General features: G+C 37.5%; 1 protein-coding gene across 1 annotated transcript in view; it reads right to left on the reverse strand.

Annotated features, from left to right (window-relative positions):
* Positions 1-14,714, reverse strand: part of nrg3b (neuregulin 3b) — a 231,349-nt gene that overhangs the window by 122,805 nt on the left and 93,830 nt on the right. The gene's annotated exons all lie outside the window — the stretch shown is intronic.

Here is a 14,714-nt window from a genome sequence, read left to right on the forward strand (position 1 = left end):
TATATGTATGTCAGTTTTTTTCTTTAGGAACAAACAGGCTACACATTATAAGAAATATAACAAGTAAAAATCTAGTAAAGCAGAGGTGTAATAAATCTAAAGTACTTTATTATACTTTTTTTGAATAAAAAAAAAAACACATTTCTTAAGTTTGTAAACCTTGCTCTAATGTACATGTGTCAGACTCAAAACCTGGGAGCCAAATCCAGGCCACCATAGCTTTATCTGTGGCCCTGCAGAGTGTAAAGGGTTACATAAAAAGAGCTATCAAGGTAAAACCATGTGTACGACTGATATTATTTTATCAATCATATCAACTTAGATTATTTTACCAAAATAATGCAATAATTATTTTGGTAAAATCAATAATAATACATCAAAAGATGTCCAATATGACTGAATTGCAAATGGTTAGAACTGTTTATTCCCAACTGTCAAATTTCAGCGTGAAGCTTGTGTGTGAAGCTAGCTTGCTCTCCCCATTTGTGTGTGGGTTTTCCCAGGATACTGTGGTTACTCCGGTTTCCTCCCACAGTCCCAAAAAATATCCATGTTAGGTTAATTGAAGCTTCTAAATTGTGAGTGTGTGTGTGTGTGTGTGTGTGTGTGTGCGTGTGTGAATGGATGTGCATCTCATGTGTCTAAAGGTCAGCCTTATGATGGATTGTTGACCTCTCTCGGGTGTAGCCTGTCTGTAGCGTGCTGGAGACAGCTCCCACCGCCACAATCTTGCAAATATGAATAGAATATTTTGGATATAAAACCTTTTAAGGATGAAAAATATAATTTTACAATTTAGTTTGTTGCAAGATACTGTTCTTTCAGACAATAAATTTTATGTGGTTTCTACCAGATTATTACAATTCTAACTTTTCAAAGTGCTTTCTCCTTCCCTGGATTTTTCTGCAATGTATTGTGAAACTGAAAATAATTTGCACATTGGGACCCCCATATATGCTGTTAATGATTCAACCACCTTGAAGAAAAAAACCTGTCTTCCAGGCGTCTTGCAGTGTCTTCCTGTAACACTTTACAAAACTCCATCTTTTCTTTTTGATGTAGTTTACAAAACTGCTGCAAAATTTTAATTCACTTTCAGCATCCGGTAAAAGTGAATTAACACCTGACAAGCACCCTGATAATTCTTGCCAAACAGAATATGACTCTTCCAGCTGAAATTGTCCAATGGAAACAGTCTGCTGCTGCTAGTCAAGGTTTTCCAAACAGACAGCAGGGATTGAATAATTTTTTAGAAAATCTGCAAAAACCCTGTCAACACCTTCAAGAATTACCTCCCCTCTTTTAGCACTGCTGGCTGCGTCCACTCCAGTCATCTTTAGATACATTTGTCCTTGAGCAATACCAGCTGTCAATGTATTATGGGTTTCCATTTCATCACTGTGACAGCAAAGAAATGATGCAAAAAAAAAAAAATTGCTGTATAACAAGTGCTGCTGTGGCACATTTGAATGAGCACCTGTCAAACAAGATCAATGTCAGCATGAGGGATTCTTTAAAAGTCCACCATTAGAAAAAGCACAATTACTGTACATATTGTGCAAAAATTACATGAAAAAAAACTTTTTTATTTTACATATGTGGAGCAGTAATTTTTTGATGATTCCAGAAAGAAAACCTTCTCCATCTGGTTTCCTATGGAAGCTCTTGAAAGCAGTTTTTTCGTCTTTGGTACAGTTAGGATGGCTCTTCAAACTGACTTATTACAACAAACTTGTACCTTGCTTTCAAATTATTTATACCTCACTTTTACTAGCCATTATTTCCACAATAAAGCCCTCACAATACCAGCCTAAAGCAAACTCTATGAGCCAGAATGTGTAGAAAAAGTGGTGAAAATATGCACATAAATGGCAGCTGCAGTGGGAAAGTGATTCATCCCCAACTCTTTGAAATAATTTTCACGTCTTTCACTTTCCCCAAAGCACAAAGGCAATCCAGATTGCCGATTCCCTCTGTACTTTTGGAGAAATCTACGAGCAGGGGATCGCAGATTCAAAGGATACCTGTAGGTGACTTATCAGGGCATTATTTGCTTTGAATTACTACTTCCAGAATCTTCTACAGTTCTGTTATATTTTCTTTTGTTAATTCATCAAGCAACAGAGTAACAGTCTTACATTCCTTTGAGGTGCACCTGCACAGCCAATCAAACTGCTCTAAAAAAAATTGTTTTGTTTCTGCAGTCACATGGAGTGCTGCACTTTGCAGCATGTGTCAGAAGTATACCTGTATCTTTTTCTCATGAAAAATTCAAGTTGGAAGGTCTGGATTGTTAAGCATCACTTCTTTTTGGCCCTTCAGCCCTTTTTAGCTGCTCTGCTATCATAAAAAAAGAAAAACCTTGGGTTTGATTTTTTGGCAGCTCTTTTATGTCAGATAAGCAGGTGTCAAGAAAAGCTTTTGCAAACGCAGAATCATTTCCAAGGTGAAGCCTCACACCTGAAAGATCTGGAAGAAGCTATTCACTTTTATCACCTCTCTATTAGAAAACTGAACTGCTCTCTATGTCAGAGCACCTTGGATTGCATCATTTACAAACTGTTAAAGCAAACAGTGAGTTGACTAAAGCTTTTTGTCCTGTGCGTGGTCCCAGTGGGATCAAACTGACTATGCATGTAATTTAAATTTTTTTTGAGGTTTGTGTGGTTTTGAGAACCGATAATATACCCTACTTTTCTTTGCAAGTTTCCACTCATATTTTGACAATTTATCTTTCGTAATGAGCTCCAAGTCTTTGGTTGGAACGCCTCTACACAATCACCTTGATATTTAGGGTGACCTTGTTTCTGAGGTGGTTGAATCATTAACAGCATGTTGGGGTCCCAGTGTGCTGATTATTTTTAGCTTCACAACACTCTGAAGTGGAAAGAAGATTTTACATAACCATTTACTCCTATTGATGTGTTTTTGAACATCCAATAGATAACAGAATATATCTAAAGTTTTCATAATGCAGTAAAAGTACCACTGGCGATAAATTGACTACCTTTAAATGTGATCTAATTAAATGTCTGTATCAGAGATTTGCAATGTAAATAAAAAGCTAACTAACGTTTATGTAGCATTTCTGACACTAATGACTGGAAGTCACAATTGAACCTTGCTCAAATCAAATAGGGCCAATATTGTTGCTGCTTTTTGTTGTTGTTTTAGGTAGGACTGTCTTTGTGAAGGAGTCAAATCCTTCATAAAGACTTATTACAAATATCAAATTACAAATATCCAGTCCTGCTGTGCTAATATTTGAAAGTATCAATGAAGAATCATTGGGATAGACTATTTATAGTTTAAAGTGTGCACACAGTATGTACAACCACACAGCTGGAGATTGTAGTTATGAGTTATGAGTCTGCAACAAGATATTCTAATAGTCTGAAATGTCTTATACCAGCCATTTGCCAGTACATTGGTTGGTTATCAAGGAGCCAAAGCAGATGCTGGTGCAGCAACTTTCTTCACCAAATGGACACAAAATTCTTGAGGAGAGACTGCAAATTTCTTGACTCACTTTTGAGAATTTGTTTGCTTCCTTTAAACTACTAATTTCTCAAGTGGCACCTGCTTAGAAAACCAAGACAGAAGACCCACAATGACAGGCAAGCTGAAAAGAAAGACGCAGACAGAGCCCCAAATAAAAGCAGCAAACATCGGAGGTGGAAGGAGCTCGGTGTTCTGAAAGAATTCAAAACCACTCCAGAGTTAGCCACATTTCTGCTTTACAAGTGAGGATCTCTGCTTGATTTGTTTGATCTTTTAATAACACAAATAAGATAGCGATGGTTACAGCATCACTTGTGGTATCGCAAATCAAATTTTATTCCGTAGCTTGTTGCTGTTGTTTATTGGTGGCCCTGCAGAGCTTATTAGTCTGCATGTTCGTGGCAAGCTCCACCGTGAGAAAGGGGCTATAGAGCAGCAAAAAGCAAAGAGGAGGGACTTGTTAAGTGTGATTGTTCAAATTTACAGGCTACAGTTTCTCAAAATTCCATGCTGCAGCTTTAATGTGCTTTATCAGTAAATTTCATAAAGCACTCGAGCCAGCCGTTTGTCTTCTGTATTAACATATTTTAATTTGACATTTATGGGCTGTAATGCTTTTCAATACAATAAGGGGTGAGTGTTCCAGTTGTAATTATTTTCTCCTGCAGTGGAAAACATAATCATATTTATACCATCTATGTTCAAATGAACTCTCTTAATTTACAGTAATATGAATTTGTAAGATCAGTTTCATGACAGAGCTTATGTAATCCAACCTCCTAGGTTCCCACATTCAGCAGAATCTATACAAAAATGCTCATTTACATACAATTAAGTGAAAATAAAAATGTGTCAGCACAACTGCACATTGTTGCCAGAGTATTCTTGCCATAGACAACATAGCAGACAATCCCATTTACAACTGTAGCAGTTTTTCTTCTATGGCTTCCTTCTAATGTGCTCATTAGTGTTCTTGTGCTGAGCCTCATCCCTCCAGAGACGCTGGTTGGGAGAGAACCAGCGTGTTTACTGCAGCTCACATCAAAGAGCGCCTGAATACGTACAGGGAAAATCCTAAGAGAGCCTGCTGATTGGTTACCCATCATGCACTGCTGCTTTTTGGACAGAACCATTTTCTGAGAAATACAAAATGCAGTGAGTATGGAGAATAAACAGGCTCCTGTTATACTGTCTTTCACAAGGATTTGAAAATGACTGGGATTTGTTGTTTCTCTTTTTTTGTCCTTTCGTCTCTGAAGCAGAACTTTACCCTCTGTGGTAGGATCAAAAATTCGTAATTATGTTCTGGGACCTGTGTTTTAAATTCTGACAAAAACAAATGTCTACATCCATTTCTTATTACTGGTTACATGGAAAGAGTATAAACCAGAACAATGCACTGTATTATTCATCATGCCACATCCTGCAATTTCAGAAAAGCAGAGAGGCCTCCACTCTTCAAGACGTCTAAAATGTATGCTAACAGCTGCCACTGATTGCACTTAATGTCCTAAAAAATAAACCTGATTTTTAACTCCTAATACGAGACATATTTCTCAGAGAATTGTTTACACAGTTAAAAGAGCAGGGTTTCAGCTCATCATAATAGTTTCCATTTATTAGGTTCTGGCTTTACATCTACTTGATAAGCAAGAGGAAAAAAAGGTCATGATTTTAATTAAATGCACCACTTCCTGACATTAGCTCTGAATACATAGTGTTCCAGAAAATTTTAATAATAGAATCCCAAAGGCTTCTCTTGTGTGTGTTTTTGTTGTTGGCATTATATAAGAAACGGACAATTTATTATTTTCTCAGTTTGAATAAGCTTATTTTTTGTTTTCAGCGAAAATGAGAATAACCTATGATGATGTATGGAAGATCATAAAAGGAAAACCTGCATGACTGAGTGGGCACTGAGCTTGGAGATAGAAGCTGAGCACAAGAGCCATTAGCTGAGCGTAGCTTAGAGATATGCCCTCTGAAGCAACCAGACCACAGCTTTTTCCTGTAACTGCCCAGCCTCTTGGATGCCAGGATGGATTGTTTACAGCTGATAGAGCAGACAAAGAATGTGTCACAATCAAGTGTTTGAGCTTTGGTTTTCATTTATATTATGTCCTTGTTAATTTTAGTTTTACAGGTCGGTATTCAGTTTTTGCCTAAGCTTGCTCAATAAATGAAGACAAAGAATAAACCTTTAGGGGTTTCAGGGAAGGATCTGACCAAAAAATGCAAAAGACAGGGGACCAAATAATGGAAAGACTGAATACTGAATGGAAAATAGGTAAGTCTAAGAAAAGAGGAGGAGTTAAATATAAGAATTGACAAAAATTGTTACATTTATTTTTTTCATGAAGAAATAAAAAAGAAAATGTTCAAAACATTTTGCACTCAACACTACAGTGACACAGAATGCCAATTCTAAGAAATAACCGAAATAAGCCAGAAAACAAACCACTGAAGAGACTGAAAATCCTTCAACTCATAAACCACAAGTTGTTCTGGAAAGAAATCTCAAATTCCACTTTGCTTTTGGGATTCAGTATGACATCAGTGTACTCTGTTTAGTTTCAGTCATAAACAAAATGGTCCAATGTGTTCAATTCAAAGTTCCAAGATAAAACTCAATATTTGTGCTTGTTTAGGAAAGAATATATAACTTTATGTTTTTATTGGCAGCATAGATGATTATGAAAACTAAGAGAAAACATTAACGACAGTGAATAAATTATGTTGATACTCAAAATCATATAATTCAATCTATGTTGCATTAGATTGTGAACACTGTTATGTATCACAAGCGCCATCTTATGTGTCTCGCATGGTCACCAAGACAGACAGTCCTGGGAGACCCTCTGTCCCTGACATGACACAAACAAATAGTGTCTGACCAGGTTAAAGGTGGTAGACGCTGTTAGTAAGCAGGCTTGAGGAACACATGGCCTTGGCCGCCATGACAGCTTGATGACAGGCATTTAGAGGGACATTCGTCACAGGTTGTCCTTCACTGTTGGCCAACTTGTGGCGGCCCGGAGGTCTCTAATGTGGGACTTGTTTTAAAAGTCTGCATTTTTCCCCCTATATTCATCATTAAAAATGATAGAAATCACTGTTAAAGAAAAAAATCCATATCTTTTCTTTATCTACAGATCATATTCAAAAGCCAAGTTCTTTTCTTTTAATTATTGGCCATTAAACTACTTCAAGTCAAGTAATTATTTAATGGCATAATTTTTAGGTAACTTGAACAGTATTTCATAGTTTTCACATTATTACACCCAAAGCAGAGAGGTTAATAAGGTAGACCCCTGTAGACATCACACATACAATGAACCTGAAGGGAGCCAGTCAACTCCCTAATGAACAGTGTTAATTATCTACATTATCTCCTGACCCCCGGTTCAGGTGACTCTTGATTAAAGTATGAATGATGACTATACATATAACAAGTCAGCCCCTGCAGTCCCAAGCCCCTCCCTGCTACCACAAAGCAAACAGTGCAAGCAGATTGTGAAATTTCACTCCACAATCCGTGAAACAGCACAGTCGACAGACTGCACCGAGAGCCCAAATTGCCTGTTCTGAGCTGGACCAGAAGACTCAGCTTGTTTGTCGTAAGATGTGCTCGACAGCTCTGTTGGACCAGCGTCTCCACTGTCAGGTACAGCCTGAATGTACAATAACATCAGGGGAGCTAAGGGTTTATGGGAGAGTGCTTTTGGGCAAGACATTTTTGTCCCCAAAAATGTCTTATGGCAAATTGGATTTGAGCTGATCAATGTGGATTATTAGACAGAAGAACTAAACAAGTTCTTCACACAGACAAAAAAGAACGACTGTTAGCGTTTTTAGGTTGAATATAAACTTTTAATTTCACCACATTATTTTCTAATTGAAAGCTACTTTGACTTTCTCACTTGTCTAAATCCAATAATCTGAGGAGAGAGTTAAAAAATAGGGCGATGTCCACCTCAAAGACTTAAACACCCTGCATATTCACTATTCAGAAGGGTAAGATATTTTAATGAATGTAAAAAAATATAAACATAAAAGAGGAAGACACTATTTGTAATATATATATATATATATATATATATATATATATATATATATATATATATATATATAATATATATATAATATATATATATATATATATATAATATATATTACATTGTTTTGTTATGATTCTAAATGATTTATATTAGGTTTTCAACAAACATGTTTTATACAGTTTTGGTGTTCTGCTCTTCCGCAGTGGGAGACTCCAAAAAATTATTAGGCAATTAATAATTTGGGTTGACAGTTCTGGTAAAACCAGCAGATGGTTATTTCACAGACATCCCACTCATAGCTTGCTTATTATTGCTTTAGACCAGTATTAGTGACCTTAATATGAATGATTGATGGTATTTCAATAGTTATTTTTGTTGGGGAGACTCAAAAAGATGTAGCAAAGAAACATTTTTGCATCTTCTGTATGGAAGACATCGGAGAAAACTAGGTTCACTCCAGTGCTTTTACTGGCATCCCATTAAAAGGCCTTCAAACATTAGATGATCGATAAGTTTTTAAGTTTGAAGGTGTACCTGACATATCTTGAAACCAGTAATCGATCTCTGATTAGCTGCTAATCAATAATACAATAAAAAAACAAATTATTTAATAAATATTTTTCATAAAAATGATAAACAGATGGTCAGACTGAGTGGATTCCTGATTTGTTTTTAGCGCTTCTAAAGATTTTTGAGAATTACTCTTCCCTCACTCTGTAGTCAACTATAGAAATGTGAATCATAGCAGTGACTCAGACTCTGTTTTTAGTCTGCAGGGTCTCCTGTAGCAGTTTATGAATGTAATCTGCCAAATGTTATTGACTTCCCTTGTAAGGCCAGGATTAGTAATGCTGTTCATAAGAATGTTCAAAGACAGACCAATATTACTAGACACAATTTCTCCTGTGCTAATTTGTCTTCGCAGCCCACACACTGTAATATCGAACTAGACAGATAATTTATCCTGATTCATCGATTGTAATTTGTGGCGTAATTAACATAATGTACCACCAGGAGGGACAGAATTACGTTTCTACCTATAGTCTCATGAAATGAAACAAACATGTCATGCAGTTTAGTTTCTAGTGCACAAACTACAGCATTTCTGTTGTTATATGTTTCTGTGTTTCAAAGTGGATTTGTATGTTTATTTAGTGGGTTTATTTCAGGAAAGCGAGAGTTACTGCCATACGTCACATTAGTTAAGCTACTAAGGTATAATGTAGCTGTCAGAACAGCTATGAACATACAGTGGTTCTCTCTGGGGGAAACACATAAAAGCTATCAAGAATGACATGAGTGTCTCCCTAAATCCATTTGTAAAGTGATGCACTTTATTCTCTTTATCTCTACTTACGGAGCAAATAAGAGAATAAGCAGCAGAAAGATAAATCTGGATAAAACAAATGTATACTTTATATCAAGACGGGCGCTTTAGTACTTTTGCAAAAGCAAACATATAAAAATTAAATTTTGATTCTGAGACATGACGAGAAGGAGACGACACCAGAATTAAAACAATCTTGAGTTTTGTATAAATACACGTACCTTTGGTGCTGCTTGAGGATGTTGTGAATTATTTATCAGTATTTACAAGAGTGTCATCATGAGTTTGGGGTGTGAAACAAATGAAAAGCATAATGCCCACAGAAACATGCTAGAACACATAAAAGCATTGTGGATAGGGTGTATGGCTTATCTTATGAATTATACAATAAAGAGAAGACATTGTGTTTATACATAAATCTGCAAACTTTTTTTCCAAAGAGTTTGCTAAAGAATTATGTTGGTTTTAGAGATTTTTTAACACCCCCTTCTGTTAAAAGACACTGACATGAATAACGGGGTGATACCAAAACATTACTCGACATCTTTTTCCAACACTCCAGTTTTTATTTGGAGATCCAAACTGATTGAAGTGAGAGTCTGTGGTAACCTCCCTTCCCTCAAATAAATAGATAAATAAAACCAATGGATGAGAACAAACCAAAAACCTCCAACTCCAAGGACTAATAAGACAAGAATGGGTCACCATCTGGTGCTATTTGGCTAAGAGCCTGACATCCAACATGCCAGAATAAGTTGAAGAGATTGTGTGTTGACAATTCGCATACATTAAGTGCATTTGATAGTACTCTTTCAAATTTCTGGAATGTTTGAAGAAATACTATATTGTTTAAAAAAAAGAAACGTGAAAGCCACAAAACATCTGCCAAAAGTTGGCTTTGCCACAGCTTTTGGCAATGACTCTACAAATTAGATGCCCATGAAAATATTTATTTTCATGAAAATCACATTGTTTAATATGCCACACAATTTGCAGTGCAACTTATCAACAATGCCAAAATATAATGAATCAAACATGGCACGTTTGGCTTAGCTATCAATGTGTAGCTAACTGTTACCAGACCACTGACAGCACACTCTGTCCCATCTTGGCTGTGCCTGACTCCATCTGCCTTTTTATAAAAAGGCTATATTTAAAAAGATGGCATAAAAAATTCATTCTGAGGGTTCCTGAGGAATGTGCTGCGCCAGCATAAACTGGCAGAATGACGGAGAGCTGCAGTCAGAAAGGGTACCTAATTGTGTCTTCATTTGCTTACTGTAACATCTTTTTTGACATGATGACTGAAGCTGGGGAGTTTATGTAAGTGAGTTGGAAAGTCATGTTTTTGCTGTTGAGATATTTTCAAAGATGAAAACAATGGTAACTCCCTTTTATTTTCAAAATATTTAATAGAACTCAGTTGGATGTAAAACTATCTAATAGCTCTGGCATTAGGAAAAAGAAGAAAATAAGTTTTAAGCATACTTTCTCTCCTAGAATACTTTAAAAAGATGCAAGCAATTTATCTCCCTATGAGGTCGACTGCAGAAGAGGAGCTGGCAAAAAAAATCTGATAAAGCTACCCAAACTGAACTGAAAATAATCATATTTTTAAAACCACAGCAGTCATTTATTTCCCCCCGTTCTCCCTGCCACTCAACCACCCAACAGGAAATCTGAAGTGCAGGATGCCTTGCTGTCTATGCAGAAAAAATAGAGTCAGAGGAGAACGGGGGAGGAGTTGAAAAGATTCACCTACGTGGACCACAGAGTGGCTTCCTGTCAGTGTGGCTGATTAAAATTCCTGGGGCTGCGAATACAGGGCGTGATGTACGACGAGCAGGTGGCGTGGGTTTAATATGCATGAGCAGACAGCTACTGCATCTGCAGATTGGCAGTCACTGTGCTTGCCTGTCCAGTCTCCTGGCAGCTCACCGGGCATATGGAACTACTGAGGGCATACATGAGTGCAGTAGAGAGGATGGTCTTTGCACCTAGTGACTGAAGTTTTCTTTTTCTTGACTTTTGAGATCAGTGGAATGACTACTGGTACCTTTTGTGGGCTTTGGTTTGTTCAAAGTAGCCGAGATGAAGGAAAAGGAGGGCATTTCCCCCCATATATTTTATTGATTTTTCTTTTTATAAGTTGCAGGAAACATCAAAAGATCAAGGATTAGAAGAGAGAGCAAAACTTGAGTGAGATGTGATTGGGGACTTAGGGTTACTTGAAGAAAAGAAGTGACTTGTCTTTACCATCTTTATATGATGCTTCAGTTAAACACAGTTTGATCTAAAGTTTTAATGCTAAATGATACTGGTAAATATGCCAGTATCAGTGATGAAAGTGCTTGCAATTAACCTCAATTTATGTTTTTTTTTTTTTTTTTTTTTTTTTTTTTTTTTCCCAAATCATCACAGTGTTTCAACCATTTTCTGTTTTACTACATTACGACATTTACTACATTAGTCACTCAAAGCTTTATCAAGTATGGGCACCATTAGCTGGGAAACTCCATCCAGCTGCACAAATAAATTATTGCTGTGCACAGCATGAATGCATAGTACTTTAAAAACATCAGCTCATCAAACATTGCATCCAAGCCAACCTTTGTAAATACAATTTATCACATTGATATTGAAGTGACAACTATAATTCAATATATTATGCAACTCTAATGGAAACATAACAGTGCCTTCATTATTAAAAAGATAAATTCAGAAACATTGAATGTGCAAGCTATATATATATAGTATGCCATCTCTACATATGCCAAATTTCTGTTGCTCTGTGAGATGAAAGGTTTACTGTTTTTGGTAATTAGTTTTCTGCCTCACTGTCTTCTGACACATGCTTGCAGGCGAACAGAGCACTCGACAATCCGCATCTGCTCTTTAATCTATTTTCAAAACATCAATAGCCAATGGAATACTTTTATAGACCATGTGAGAGAAATCAACTTCAGACAACCCAATCTCCTCATATTTGATTGCTTTTCGTTGTACCGTAAGAGACTTACACTCTCAGACCACTTTAATAGGTTTACCCATCTGATTTCTTATGAACAAACTGTAAATTTGCAGAGTTGGATTTTTTTTAAATATGTTCTTATTATTCATCATTTAGTTTTATATACTTTTTATGTTTTAATATAATTATTTTCTAATGTTTATGGTATCTGAGAAACATTGTGGTTTTATCTATGAAAACTGCCATATAAATAAAAAATATTTACATACAACCCAATGCTTTTAGGGATCTAGACGTGTTTAAGAACGCTTGCTGATGTTCAAACTGAGCAACAGAAAGGTGAAAAAAGGCAATCTGAGTGACTTTCAACGTATCATGATTGTTGCTGCCAGACGGGCTGGTGTTAGTCTTTCAGAAACTGATGATTTTCTGGGATTTTCACACAGAACCATCTCCTGGTTTGACAGAGATTGGTTGAAAAAATAAGAAATATCCAGTGAGCGACAGTTGTGTGAACACAAATGTCTTGTTGATGTCCAAAGTCAAAAGGAAATAGGCAGTCTGGTTCAAGTCAATAGAAAGGTAACAGTAGCTCAAATAACCTCTTGTATGTGGAATATCATCTCTAAATGCAGAGCATAAAACTGAACTTTGTAGCAGAAAGGTTACAGCAGCAGACTACCACACCATGTCACTCCTGTCACTAAAGAACAAGGAGTTGGGGCTAAACATCAGACGCTGTACTTTGCTTTTGAACAATTCTATTTTTTTTTTTAAATCAGAAAATTTGGATTGGCTGAACCTGTATTTTCGACCCATCTGTCACTCAATGCTAATTGTTCCAGATCAGAAAGTGTTAGCAGAGCTACAAACTGTTTCTTCAAAATGATTAAGAATCAAATTCTAAGAAAGGTGTAAATGGAATGTTATCAATGGAAAACCAAAAATCTATACACAACTTTAAAGCGCAATGCAGATTCACAAGAATGTGATGGGAGGATAAACATATCTGACGGAAAGCAACGCTGGTCTTGATTAGGCCCGAGCAGCTAAGCGCTGCGAAGGCCTATTGTTTTCCTACTGTTTCTTATTATTATTATTCTGCCCCCCTAAAGAGGGGCCTTTTTGGGGGCTTTATCATTTTCAAAAACTCACCAAACTTGGCGGACGCGTAAAGGGAGTTTCAAAATTTTGTATTTTAAGGTCATTGCAAAAATCCCATAAAAAATGGCTCAATAGCGCCACCTACAAATTTTCAAAGGACCCTTTGCTATTCACTTACTTTATCCTAGCGACATGAAATTTGGTACACTTGTAGAGCTCCCCAAGATGCTCAAAATTTACAATTAATGTCATAGTGCAAGTATCACAGGAAGTCGGCCATTTTGGATTGAAGGTCCAATTTTGAGGCCATTTTTGCCGTTTACAGCCTCCGTATTTGATCGAACTCCTCCTAGGGATTTCGATTGATCGGCTTCAAACTCGGTCAGTCTGTTCATAAGGCATGTCCCATCTAAAGTTATCAAAACGGTGAGTTTTTGAGTATGCTGAAGGGGGGTTAGCAGGGGTCAAAGTTCACCTACTCGCCATAAAAAAATAAACTGCTATATCTCCTACACAGAAACTCACAGAGGCACCAAGGTTGCTGTGATTGATCATTATCGGGTCTCCTACAACACCCTATGGTCGAATGATGACATAACTTAGGCCACGCCCCATGAGAACAGGAAGTGTAATGTTTTACTGTGGACGGTCGCTATATGACCCCTTTGACCTCATCAACATGAAACTGTGCCCAGACACAGAAGACATGTTGGTGTATTGAGGATTCCAACCCCGACCAGCTACGATGGAGCAGGTGGGCGTGGCGGCGTGGCGAAGTGACCTGTAACGCCATCGCCATACGTTTGGCTCTCAATTCCACGTTTTCGGGCCCAGCTGCTCCAAACTCACAAGGATGGATCGCCATCAACTCCCCGACAGGAATCCATCACAATATTTGTGGGGCGTGGCCTAATTTCTCTATAGCGCCCCCTAGGAAACTTTAAATTATCAGCCCCAAGCCATGCTTTAACCTACAATTACGAAACGTTGTACACATGTGTACCTTGTCAGGACTTACAAAAAAGTCTCTTGGAGCCATTGTCTAAACCCCACAGGAAGACGGCCATTTTAGATTGAAGTTCAGATTTTGACCCCATTTTTGCCATTTACAGCCTTGGTATTTGATCGAACTCCTCCTAGGGATTTCCATTGATCGGCTTGAAACTCGGTCAGTCTGTTCATAAGGCATGTCCCATCTAAAGTTATCAAAACGGTGAGTTTTTGAGTATGCTGAAGGGGATTAGCAGGGGTCAAAGTTCACCTACACGCCATAAAAACATAAACTGCTATATTTCCTACACACAAACTCAAAGTGGCACTAAAGTTACTGTGATTGATCATCATCGGCTGCCCTACAATACCCTATGGTCGATTGATGACATCACTTAGGCCACGCCCCCTGAGAACAGGAAGTGTAATGTTTTACTGTCAAAGGTCGCTATCTGACCCCTTTCACCTCATCAACATGAAACTGTGCCGAGACACAGGAGACATGTTGGTGTATTGAGGATTCCAACCCCGACCAGCTTCGAAGGAGTAGCTGGGCGTGGCGCCGTGGCGAAGTGACCTGTAACGCCATCGCCATACGTTTGGCTCTCAATTCCACATTTTTGGGCGCAGCTGCTCCAAACTCACAAGGATGGATTCCCATCCACTCCCCGACAGGAATCCATCACAATATTTGTAGGGTGTGGCCCAATTTCTCTATAGCGCCCCCTAGAAAATTTAAAATGATCAGCCCCAAGCCATGCTT

The sequence above is a fragment of the Poeciliopsis prolifica genome, unplaced genomic scaffold, assembly GCF_027474105.1.
Source record: "Poeciliopsis prolifica strain line A6 unplaced genomic scaffold, Auburn_PproV2 SCAFFOLD088, whole genome shotgun sequence".
Classification (NCBI taxonomy): Eukaryota; Metazoa; Chordata; class Actinopteri; order Cyprinodontiformes; family Poeciliidae; genus Poeciliopsis; species Poeciliopsis prolifica.